Source organism: Bombus bifarius, unplaced genomic scaffold (genome assembly GCF_011952205.1).
Source record: "Bombus bifarius isolate JDL3187 unplaced genomic scaffold, Bbif_JDL3187 scf7180000010252, whole genome shotgun sequence".
NCBI lineage: Eukaryota > Metazoa > Arthropoda > Insecta > Hymenoptera > Apidae > Bombus > Bombus bifarius.
The window spans coordinates 895,763-909,222 of record NW_022885576.1 but is presented as its reverse complement, the minus strand read 5'-3'; the positions used below and the strand labels follow the sequence as shown (position 1 = coordinate 909,222).

Here is a 13,460-nt window from a genome sequence, read left to right as displayed (position 1 = left end):
TTATTGGCAAATAAGGATACGTGCTAATACTTTTTGTACATATGATTTCTCGGAGTTAGGATTTTATATTTCACATTTACTATCTCGTCCAATAATATCCGCCAAATTTCATCACGATTAACCGTCGGTGCCATTCGGAATATAATATCCCCGCTCTTTCCTGCTTCTTTTCCCTTTTGTCCTTGGTTTATCGCGTATGCTGGTCACGCAACCATCACTTGTAATTTTGTTCGAACCGACAAGTAGCAGCGAGGAGAGTGGCTTGAGTATTTCCTCGAATTTCTAGATCTCCTAGATGGTGTGTCGATCGTGATCGTAATCGTGATCGTGGTATGTAATAAGTGAATCGAGCCTCCTGGTGGAGGTCGAAGGATTGATCTAGGGCCTAGATTCTAGACGATTTGCTGCAGGGTACACCGTGTGCGGGCCACGATAGATCGGAACGTGAAAGAAACGCGAAAAAGAAAAGACGAGAGTGCAATGGCGAAACCTGTGGATCGTTCCGAACCGTGAAAAGTCAATCGTGATGATCGACGAGACATCTTACTCGAATGGAATACCTCGAATACTACATGTTACGCGTGTGTATATGTGGTGATAATTACAAAAATGAGCTACACTCACTGTTGTTGTTGGGGATTCTCTTGTTTAAATGCAGATTATAGCACGTATACGTATAAGTATTTCGTACAAAATCTTGTAAAAATCTCAAAGTAAAAATCCTATTCTTTGGGAGATTAAGAAATGACCTCGAATTTATTATTATTAATATACTATTATTAATATAATATAATATAAGTAAATGTTATACCATTTAGAATATCAAGTAAGAAAAAGGGTAATAATCGTCAATTTTCTACGGATAAATTTGAAGCTAAATTAAATTAAATGAAGTTTAACAGATTAATTAAATACAAATTGTAATACATACGTATACATAAAGTATTTCGTACAAAAATCTCAAGGCAAATTTCCACTATTTACGTAATTAAGAAATGACTTCAATTCTAATATTAATGATATACTAGAATAAAAATAATAACGCATAAATTATACGACTTAGAATATCAAACAATGCCAAGTATAATAATTATCAATTTGCCGAAAATGAATTTAAAACACCGAACTAAATAAAGTTTAAGAGAATAATACCCATTATATTGTTTTTTGAACTATCATCAGCAAATGTAAAGTAAAAGCAAGCGTAAGAGCTCTTTTCCAAGCTCAGTGAAAAAAGACAAGGGAGAAACATTTCTCGAAACATTCTCCAAAATTAAATTATCTTTGAATTCCATTCAAAAGGACGATTTCCAACAAGCCCTTTTCAGTATTCAAACCAAGAGATTTCCATCTCCGTGTACACGCACTCGCGTGTGTATCAACGAGTACCACGAGAAGATATCCGTGTCTCATCCGCGTTTAACCTTCCGGATAAAACGGAATCCATTACGCACGCGGAGGGAACGTTGCACGAGTCCAGAGCATTTCCATTTATATTACCTTATCGTTATTCTTCCGGTCCGCTACCTTTGCCCCCCTTTCATCTGGATTCCTTTTTCTCCGTCGTTCCTCCTCCTCCTTCCTCGTTCTCGCGCTCACTTGATCGCTAAAGAATTCGCGACTCACTCCTGACGTAGGACCACGGTGAACACGCACTTGCTTGACCAACCTGCTTCATCGCTCGCCTCGTACTCTACTCTATGACCACCGACGTCGAAACGCCGGCCTGGACTCTGAAACGACAAAAATGTACGTCGAATGATGAGTATCGCATAGCAGAAAATCGTGGATAATTTATGTTACGATACAATTAATAAAATGGTTAAAAAAGTACAGGGTAGTTTGTAATTTATGGTACAAATAGGGTTAGAAAGATTCTAGCGTACAAATAGAATTGAAACTAAGAGGAAAACTAAGAATAATCAAATTGCATTGGAGATCTCGTTTTCGAGAAATTCGAATTTCAAAATTTGACTAGTACTTATATGTAAGTATATGTTAAAAATGGATTTAGCGAAACTTGTCACCTTCAAAGTTCTGGAACAAAATTAGCCTCTACAAGACCGTAATAAAACCTGTCTGGACCCACGGAATCCAACTATGAGGAACAGCAAGCAACTCCAACATTGAAATACTTCAACGCTTCCAATCGAAAACGCTGAGATCCCTAATTGATGCACCTTGGTATGTTACCAACGAAACAATACATCGCGACCTCAAGATACCCACAGTCAAAGAGGAAATAGCAAAATATAGCGACAGATATAGCAAAAGAGTCAACAAACACCGAAACACCCTAATCACTGGACTACTTGATACGACGGACCAGATTCGCAGGCTGAAGAGACACTACCCGCTAGACCTAAACGACAGATTCAACTAATATTTAAATTAAGTAACATCTACTTATTTACAATATTTACGTACAAATTATACTTATCTATAACAAGTATTAACTTATTATAAATAATTAGCCATGTTACTGCGCCACGCCAGAAAAATTACAGAAAATTCTCAACGCGAGAATTGATCGTAATTTTAATAAATAATAAAAAAAAAAAGTTCTGGAGTAAGTGCCGTGTGGTCTCTCACAGTCTGCTTACCAAAAGGGGATCAATCCCTTCCCCGCTTCGTGGCCAGGTCCTTTCCACAAAGTCTCTATTCTTTGGTAATACGACGTCGGATCGCTTGCCACCTGTAAACTATCTCACGCGTCTTCTAAACAGTCACATCACTGACACTTTATAGCTCGGCGACTTGGAGTCTTGACCGACTCCTCGGCCCACACATAAATTATCGTAAGGCTAAATAGCGGCGTGCTATCCTAATCATTGCATTGACACGATAGTCCGTCGTTGCTAACATATATTAGCCCTTACTTTCCTGATCTGTGGAAGCTAGCAGAGATCATAATGTTACCTAAACCAGGCAAAAACCCACACCAAACTGCATCTTACAGACCAATATCACTATTTCCTGTGTTTTCCAAAATACTAGAGAAAATAATATACGAACGCCTAAAACCAACGATAGAGAAATAAAAATTAATACCAGATCATCAATTTGGATACAGAAACAAACACTCCGCGATAAAGCAAACGCACAGGCTTGTCAACGAAATTTTTACTAGCGATAGAAAAGAAAACAATACTGTACAGCCTTCTTCATGGACATTGAGGAAGCATTTGACAAAGTGAACCATGAAAGCCTCTTACAAACAATCAAAAATCTCCCCGGAACAAATCCACTACTTACTCAAATCATACCTAAGCAACAGAACCTTTGTAGTAAAAATAAAGGATGTAGGAGATCGGTTGAAAATAAAAAAAACCGTGTACGTCGTCCTTCTGTGGTTCGTTTACATTTAAGAGCGCCTATGTGACTAAAGTCACCTAGTTCTTACAGAGATATGAGAAAAACAACAAACAACGTTAGAGCAGAAGGACGGTTTCGTGTTTCAAAGAGGGATGATCGAGGGGTCAGAGTATGCGAGTCGAAAAGTGAGTGTGTTGCGAGAGTCAGAGTTGATCGAGACATCGAAGAGTAGAGTTGAGAGAGTTGATCGAGACATCGAAGAGTAGAGTTGAGAGAATTGATCGAGTTGTCAGTGTTGCAGAGTTGTTAGAGTTGTTAGAGAGAGAGTGTGTTAGATTCGTTGTGACGAGAGTTGCCAAATAACTATAAAGTTATTTGAGATAGATACGAGTATCGCATTTAGTTTCAGTTAAACAAACATCGTTTTCTGTCCAATTAATACCTGTATATTCAATTCATTATTAATAAATTGTAAATAATCGGAAAAAATTTATATCTTATTTTCTACGACAAATCACAAGATGAACAAATAAAAGCGAACCCCAGTAAATGCAATCATATTACATTTACACTAAGGAAACAGAAACCATCAAATATCCAATTGAATGGCATGCGCATAACACAAACAAGGCAAATTAAATACCTAGAACTCCACTTAGACACACAACTTACATGGAAACAACATACTAAATCAATTATAGTAACTAACTAGTCGAAACTCTAAACTCAGCATAGAAAATGAACTAAAAATCTACAAAACGATGATAAAACCAATTTGGACGTATGGAATACTACTATGGAAGACAGCAGCAATGAGCCACATAACTAAACTAGAGACGCTACAATCAAAGATACTAAGAACAATAGTCAACGCTTCATGGTATGTCAGAAACGAGGATATACACAAAGACTTAAAAATACCAACGATCAAAGGAGATATCGGCAGGTACGCAGAAAAATACAAGGTAAGAAGAACGACATCCAAACCAGCTGGCTGCTGAAGCGAGCAAAACTCTCATAGAAAGAAGACTAAAAAGAAAACACCCCACTGACCTCACTAAAGAAATAAAATAGTCAAACTCGAAGATGGTATCCCGCTGGGAATAGTCATCCACGTGTTATTTAGCAATTAAATTAGAAAAATTTACCAAATGTCCAGCTGGACAAATTGTAAAGTACAAATTAAATAATTAAAAAAAAAATATCTAAAGAAGTTTGGAAAGGAAACGTTTGGAATAAGCAACAGAGAAGATTTCTTTTAAAGAAGCTCATTGGCTTGAACATAACACATATGTAATAGTACAGTGGCATAATTACCACGCCAGTATCCTATCGTAATAGCATCCTATTAAGGTGTTTTGGAGATTCCAACTTCCTAAATTGAAAGTTTCGTAGGATCCGACGAAACTTGTTGAATGGGAATGGTATCACGCAAAAGTGGTTTGGATGTTATTGCCGAGTTTAGTGAAGTTTGTACAGCAGGAAATTGAAATGTGACGAGTATTGTTTTAAATGTACAGTAATCGCATGTGTATTTTTCCATACGAAAAGCAAATATTTTTCAATATCTTAGTATTTTGCATCGTAAAATAAAGGCAATTGTTATATACTGTACAGTAATTTATTTAGTTTGGTAGATAATTGAAAAGACTTTTCATTAAATAGATAGAAAATAATCCAAAAAGCCCCATATACAAATAATTACTAAAATAAATAAAAAATTACTAACATAAATCAATTTTGCACATCGATGCAAAGTACAGAACGTTGATAAAATATTTTCACAATAAACTCAGAATTTTTTAAAATATTTTTACCTCTTCCCCATGGAGATATGAAATTTACATTAAAATTGAAAATAGAAACGTATGTATATCATCTTTTGTAAAAAATTTGGAAAAATTTCATTTCAAATAAACTTTCAAATAAATCATTGTTTATTGAATAAACATTGTTATTTTTTATCTATCTTCTCCAAAATTAATTCATGAAATCCTGGTCTAGGAAATATAAATAAAACATTTATAACTTACCTTCATAGGAGCAGTATGTTCCTAACAACAAATTGTTCAACATTTTTCTGGATCCCGTTGTATGTACAATGTACATACATGTATTCAAATGTTTCTTTTGCAAAGTTTAATTTCAAAACGTCTGGTAACATTTAAAATTGCTAGAAATTTTAAATAATTTTAAATATAAAGACTATAGGAGAAGATGCTACATCTACGTTTTTGATTTTTAAATTTAATCCTGGAGCTAAATGTGTGTTTTTTCATCTTCTTCATAATTTTAAAAATATTGCTTCTTGCAATATTAAAATATTGTTTATCTTAACAGTTATACTGTATTGCTTTGCCATTTGTAAAACTCCATCAACCATGAGTATCTTTAGGCTTAATAGACTTTAACTGCTTTGTATTAAAATATTCCTCTCTAGTCATAAGTGACATTAAAATAACAGATAAAAAACAACAGAAATATATTTATGTGCTTACATATTCAATAACATCTTTCACAGTACTTTCACAGAAAAATATGTAATTCTCTAAAAAGGATAAAGATACATTTTTTAATATTTTTGTACCAGTACGTGCTGTCATTTGCTTTCATTTCAACTACGGTTTGATTCAATTGGATCTGCCTCGAAGCACGTCAAGAGGTTTAGAATGCAGGTAAAAAGATGAAGAGCAGCCAGTATTTATAAGGCAGCGTCATATTCTCCATACAATGTAGCCGTGAGACATAGCTTACCATCACGAACTAGTTTGTAAACAAAATTGTTACACGATATTTGCATGGAAACATAGGTCGTTCTCCGTGCAAACTTCGCACGGTTTAAATCCTCGACAAACTTTCTGCAGTTTGCACGAGTAATTTAAACTGATACACCGGACCGAATCGACATCGACCACAACGACCATGATTTTGTGTAACACCATAATGAAAATTGAGATTCGTTCGACGAATATCTCGTTTGCGCTATGATCTATTCATTTCCAATTTTTCTAAACTTTTTTTCGCGTTTTATTTCATACAAATTTCTGTAAATATATTTTTGCAAACTTTGCCTGCTTTCAATTCACTAATAATATCATCCAAAATCATTTGCTAAAAGTGCATTATATGCATAGTAACAAATTTCTGTTTTTTACAATTTGCCGTAATATTTATTCTTCTTGCCTCGTTGAATCTCTTTTATCATTATTTAAGCGAATGAAAATGTATTTTCACGGTTAATACTCACTGTGACCTATTTTGAACAAATTAAAACACGCAGAATACTACTTATTCAAATTTCCAGTAGTAGACAGTGTATACGAATAAACAATTCGTTAAACAGTGCAACTAATTTATATGATGTAACATTAATTTACATACGAAGTTAAATAACTAAAATATCGATATGAACTATTCAAAGAGAACAATGGATAAGAAAGGACAAACGTACGTTATTCTTCTTTTAATGAAATTTCCGTAGAAATTCCTGTATGTCGGCGAAAGTACAGAAACGGTGCTTTCTACAGCAAGAAACCCTTCGCCGTAATTTCGCTGGAGAAGAGTATTTCAGAACCGAGATTTCTGTTTGCACGCCCGGCTCGTTGGCCTTACTTTTTTCTAATGTTTCTTCTTTCCTCTTGAATTGTCTTTCTTATGTAAATTTTCCCTCCAAATGATATTACGAAATTAAGATAACCCGTACTTTGTAGACGGTGTGACTTAAACCTGAATTATACCAATACGATATCAACGTTGTGAAAGGAAAATGAAAATGAGCTAAAAAAAGATGAATTGCACTGAAATTTATGATAACATAAAAGAAAGAAAGATTATCAGAATCATCTACAGTAACTTTCTACGTTTAAAAAATTGTCTACTTGCCTCCTTTCTTTTTCTCTTTTCACCCTATGCAGTAGTAAATTCAAAATTACGTATAATTAACAATTATTAAACAAAAGCACTTCGAATGAGCACATTCATTCGAAATTAATGCCGATCGTCGAAAGGTTTCAGGAACTATGGAATTTTTTACAATGTATACAAAATTAATAAATGCTGCATGGAATCCTCACATAGATCGAGATTCATGCGATTGTCAAACACGAGAAACCTTTCACGCTATTACAAAGTAAATTGGGACGAAATAAATGAAATCAGAAATCGATAAATAGAACGCTATTAATATACGATCGAGTCTTGCATCGTATAAACTGCATTTCAGAACTTCAAATTATGCAAGATTTTTTACATCTTCGCATCTAGCTGCGAAAGTAAAAGAAAATAAACATCTATTTATCGCTATCAGTTATAAAACGTACAAATTAATCTTCCATTCTTCGTCGGTGATCGAGTGAAGAAACAGGAAAAGAAATAAATTACTGTACAAGTGTTACGTGTTATGGGCATTACGCTTCTCCACCAATAGACTCGCATAAGCAGTGTATAAAGTCCAAAGTCTATAGAGAACTCATAGTTTCCTCTCCAACAGGCGTTGGTCGTTAAGAACGTGACACACATTCGACAATCGCAATATAATCGAACTTCGTTAAGAAATTAAGTGCTTTATAATTAATACTGACCTCGTTGCTCCTAATCCGGGTCACCTTCACATTGTCCGTAAAAATTGGCTCGGTCCACGTGATTGCCGTCCCATTTCTTCCGGTGACCTCTATGTCGTTCGGACAGTCTTTAACTTTTGGCGCTTCACCGCCTGAAATACGATAAAATTCAATCAAAGGACCTTTTCTTCGTTCAGAGACAGAAGACTCGGTTGAAGTGAGTTATAAAACGAAAAAGAATAATGGGATACGGGCGCGGACGACGTGATTTTTCGAAATGTTAAAGTTCAAATCCTTACGCTTCCCTTTATGATTATGGAAGATATACAGTGGCTCACAAAAGTCTTAGAAATCTCCTATGCGTACAAGGTGGTCCGTAATTCATGGTACAAATAGGATCAGAGAGATTTTATGATTCAAAGTAAGACAAAAATCGAGAACAACAAAACTGCGTTGGAGACTTCGTTTTTGAGAAAGTCGAATTTGAAAATTTATATAAGATTACATAACATTGAGATATTGTTCGTTATTAATATAGTGGATATTACAAAAAATGTTCAATGATGGTGTTGTAGTTTGAGCAATAAATTAATTTGCATCTACTATTGGGTTAGTAGGTCTCACGACAGCTTGAATTAAGTTATTTAATTTCAAATATATTTCATTTTCATTCGAATTTTGTATTTTACTCGACTAGGTCGTATAAAATTCATTGAATTGAAAGTACAAAGAAATACGAACGAGTTGTTTAAAAAGTCGAAAAGGAAACAAAAGGAAAAATCGATCTTAGTTAAAGTTACGCAATTTGAAAGCAAATAATCACTTCGTTACATATCTTAAATGGCAGCACCTACAAGTAACGCAAAGTTCAATTACGAAACTTCATCTTGTTTCAATTAAGCGAGAGCATTTACCGAACGTTTAACAGAATAACAGTCTTTAACGATTATTATAGGGTACATTAGTATTACGTGAGGAGTTCTCCAATGTCGACAAGTTAATATTCTGAATACTCCTTTCGTTCTTCGCTCTATTCCTCCCTTTTCTTCCTGACACCATTTGCCAAAATTTCCGTCAAAATTGCAATTTTTCATTAGTAGACTGCGGTTCTAAACTATAGAACTATTCTCTATAGTTAGAAAAATATAGAAACACGTGCAAGTTATAAGCAAATTTCGAAAATAACTTATTCGATACAAACCAGTTTGGATGAAAAAAAGCTTAAAAATAAATTGCTCGAATCGTAAAGATAACCATGTATAACCGTGTACCAAGCAAAACACAGCTGCACTTCATTAGTGTAGCGTGCAAGCTACCCAGAACCACCATAGCGTTGTGCGAGCAACGAATTGCTCCGTGTTGGTAGCAACTTCTACAGTTTTAAAATCAATACTAGTTACAAAGACTTCATTAATAATCTCTATGGCCACCGCATAGCGATTACATTATTAAAATTTCCACCAAAGGAATTACTACAAATATCTGTTTATAGTGAATCGCCATGCTTTAAAGTTCCATCTTTATCAACGCTTAACATGCATCCCGCTTCTGACCAATAAATCACGGGCTATGATTAAAAACTCTTTCCATGGTCGAGAGAGAAACTGACTCCTCGACGAGTGGAAACTTCATCCGGTTGCGTTTAATTAATTCTGGTAAATTAGTTTCCGTGGAGGGTGCTGCGTCGGGATCGTTGTGCGTTACTTTGTGGAAAGTTTGCGTATTTCGTTGACGAAACGATCGGTTACGAACGTCGCATATGGAAGTTCGATAGTTGTATGGAAAAGAAGCTGATAATGCATGCAAGTATTGTGCAAGGTAATAGAATTTTGTGAAGTTAATAAAAAGTGAAGAAAATTTGGAACCCGTGAAGTGAATTTGGAGGAGAACCCGAGAGAGAATATCAGACACGTAAAGTGAATTTGAAAGAGGGCGATAGGTGTGTGAATGGTGAATACTTGGTGTAGAATGTTAAAAATTTGAAAGAAGAATGTTTGGGACCATATGGAGAGGATATGTTATTGTGGCTACAAAAGGTATTTGAACATACCCTTATTTACCAATAAAGCGTTTTGTTATTAGATACTATATTTTATTTTCATAGTATCATAGTTATATGAAAATACTACTAGGTAATACGAAAATGAAATTGTACCGTTGCGTTTGATGGCTATGTATAGGAGAAACAACAGTATATGAACAGGGAATACGAATCATTTGGCATATTATGTTTCACGTACAATTTGCATCAAACCGAAGCGGGTTGTTGCACGTTGAAAAGGAATAAGCACATTTGTGGAAAGATCGCTTGTAGCATTAACGCGTAAACGCGCGTTTAATTGCTTTACAAAGAGAATTGTCGATGTACGCGGGTATCTACGTTGCCATACGCCGAATTAATCTTCGGCTATACGATGGATAGTGTTGAATGAGAATTAGCTGTGCAGTTGCCGAGAGATTTCTACGGATTTTCCTAAATGAGAGCTTATTAACTCTTGATTAGTAGCCGACTACTGACTTTCCTATAGTACCTTTGTAAGGGCCTGTAAAATGGTCGCATAATATACCGATTTTTATAAGGTTTTTGTAAGGGTCGAACACTCTTTCGGTGATATCATGTCGGCACAAAGGATGATTCACGCAACTCTTTTTTGCCTAAAATTAGAATAAAATGTTAGGGCAAAAAAATTCTAGAAAGACGAGAATGATTCAACGAGGTCTACAATTTTACAGCCATATTTTCTCCACATATTCTCAACGCGAGAATTGATTGTAATTTTAATAAATAAATAAATAAATAAAAAAATATTTTCTCCACAAGTGCAATGATGTGAACTAGTGTCTTTTTCCAGTTGCACTACTTTCTTAAATGCAAACATACAAAGTAGGTAAAATGATTTCTTACCTAGACTCCATTTTTTAATTATATTCAGAAAAATATGAAGTTACGTAAATACCCGCAGCGCGTTAATAAAGCCACTGTCACGAAAACTATAAATACAACTTTAGAATAGAGTTAAGCAAATACGTTTAATGCAAATATGTGTAATATAGTATATGTACGGAATGTAACCGCGATATTATGGCAATAATTTCAATTTTACTGAACCGAATTAATTTAACTTGGATAAAAGCAACTAGTTGCAACTGGATACGAATCCAAATACTAGTTTAAATAGAGAAAATAAATTGATAACGCGCCACGTCTTGGTTACTTGGAAATGATATTAATTTCGAATTAATAAGGCCAGATCAAATTGCATTCGCTCGCGTGCACTGAATTACATTTGAAGCTTGCTAATGCGAACACAAAGAAGCAAAGGATGATCTTCCTCTTAGCGTATAGCTTTAAACATATCTTTTAGATTATCGTGAGTAATGTAGGTTACAGATTAAGCGGCAGTTAAATCCTACTTTTCTTTTAAACGCAAGCAATCTCATATTTAATTACCAACGTTGCGAGATAGATTCCTTTAACATAAAAACATTTTTATCTCAATAAAGGGAAGGAAAAAGTTTAATGAAGAGTAAAATTGTAGCCAGTTTTTCTTTGTATAATATAGATTGAACGTGGCTTTTATTTTTTCTTAATGTTTCAAAACTGTCAGCTGCGATTCAACAATTGCGTTTTATTAATTATGTACGCATCGTGAATGAAAAACACAACAATGACGAAATACGATCCTGATTTAACTTCCATTATTTCTTCGAATGGCTTCGTTCTAGATGTATTTAACAATGGTTTGAAAAAAGTTCAAAGAATTAAATAATTATCCCAGTATATTGTACTTGTACAATATTCTCTTTCCAAACCATAAACAATTTTAAAAGCATAGAGTATAAGGCATTAAGTATCAAGAGATGAAAGAAAATATGCTTATATAATATAATTTGAATGTGGCATAAAATATATTAATCATTTTTAAATATACGAACGGGATTTCATTATAAAATTATTCAAAACTTGCATTAAATATCATGTAACTTCTGTGCACATTTTCAATTTTGTTCTAAATTTTACCAATGTAACTAATGATTTGTATTTTCAAAAAGTTTCTTTCTTGAACGAATGTATGATACAGTTAGACTCTAAAGGGTCGAACGAAACTCGACATGTAAAAACATATGTAGGACAAAAGAAACTTAGTAAGATTAAAAGATCACAAGAACACTAAAGCCAAGCCTACACATCCACCAAAATATCCACCCATTTATTCCTCCTACGCAATTCATGCAATTTGAACGTTTCACTCCCTAAACCTTAACCCATTCAAATCGCCCTCCTAATTATTTCAATCAACATAACTCGCCTGACAACACCCCAATTTGTTGCCCCATTTCTTCGATCGTTCGCCGTGGTAGATCGTTACACCGACGAGATACTGTTCGATACTTCGTCGGATGCGTTAAATCCAAAGCTCGACATCGAATAAAAAAACAACTGGCGTAAGAGAACAGCGAGTAATTTCCTTCGTCGAGGGATTCAGCGGTTTCCAGCAAGAATCAGTCGAGCATTCACTCGGGGATTCATCGAATAATCTAATTCGTTGGGGCAACGAGCAACGATCCGTAGATTATACAGCATTGTGGCGAACCCTATTCCGGAAACGCATTTAATTAAACCGTCGCGGAGTTTGGATTCCAGCAGACGAAGGAAGAACACTTATTTGAGTGGCAAGTGCAAAATTTCTATCTCGACCTTTGTCTCAGCGGCGTCTTGTTAACAACGCGCAGTGTCATTTTAATAATCTATCGAGTCAAAATTATAAAGTATTCTGCTAAATGTTGATAACTATAGTGACTCACAAAGCTATTTGAATACTTATAAATATTTTTTTTGTTTAATATATAATGTGCGTTACATAAAATATTTTGAAATTTTATTAACACTGTGGCCCGAGACTCGATTGTTATGATTATATTACAAAATGTAAAGAAAGGTTAAAAATGTATGTATGTATATACACATGAGCCATTTAATGTAAAAGTGGTGTAAATCAAAAAAGGTTCTTACTTATTCCGCTATCCTTCGTGAAACTAATGAAGATATACTTACACTACTTCTGCACAAAACAGAGTGAAGGTTTATTATTTAACGCTTTTTATAATTAGTTACGCTTTAGTGATGTGATGTTGAACCAAATAAGCAAAAAATTGACACACCTTTTTTACCATTTTTACATTAAATAGCTTATATATGGATGTATAGAAATTACAAGATATATACTTTTAAAATAAGCACTTATCTACATAATGTACTAATTTTTTTATTAGGTTACTTTACATACTTTTGTATATGTTCTGAAACTTAGATGTGCAAACATTCGTAAATTCTTATGCAAGATGTCAAAATATTAAAAAGCAAATTTGTATAATCCAAGCATGTAAAAAATTTCTGTGTATATTTCACAAAAATACGCATTTGCATTTATAATTAAATTACCTAATTTTGCTAATTACCTAATATTTATGTTTAATTTAGTTTCATTTTATTAATAGTCTTTGTCACGATGAATATAGAATACCAAACGAAATTACATACTTTAAAATTTAATAGCCTAACATCAATCACTATAGTCATCTATA

At 34.1% G+C, this 13,460-nt stretch overlaps 1 pseudogene; it reads right to left on the bottom strand.

The window, feature by feature from the left end:
* Positions 1-1,110: 1,110 nt before the first annotated feature.
* LOC117216182 overlaps positions 1,111-13,460 on the bottom strand; it is an 87,520-nt pseudogene continuing 75,170 nt past the window's right edge.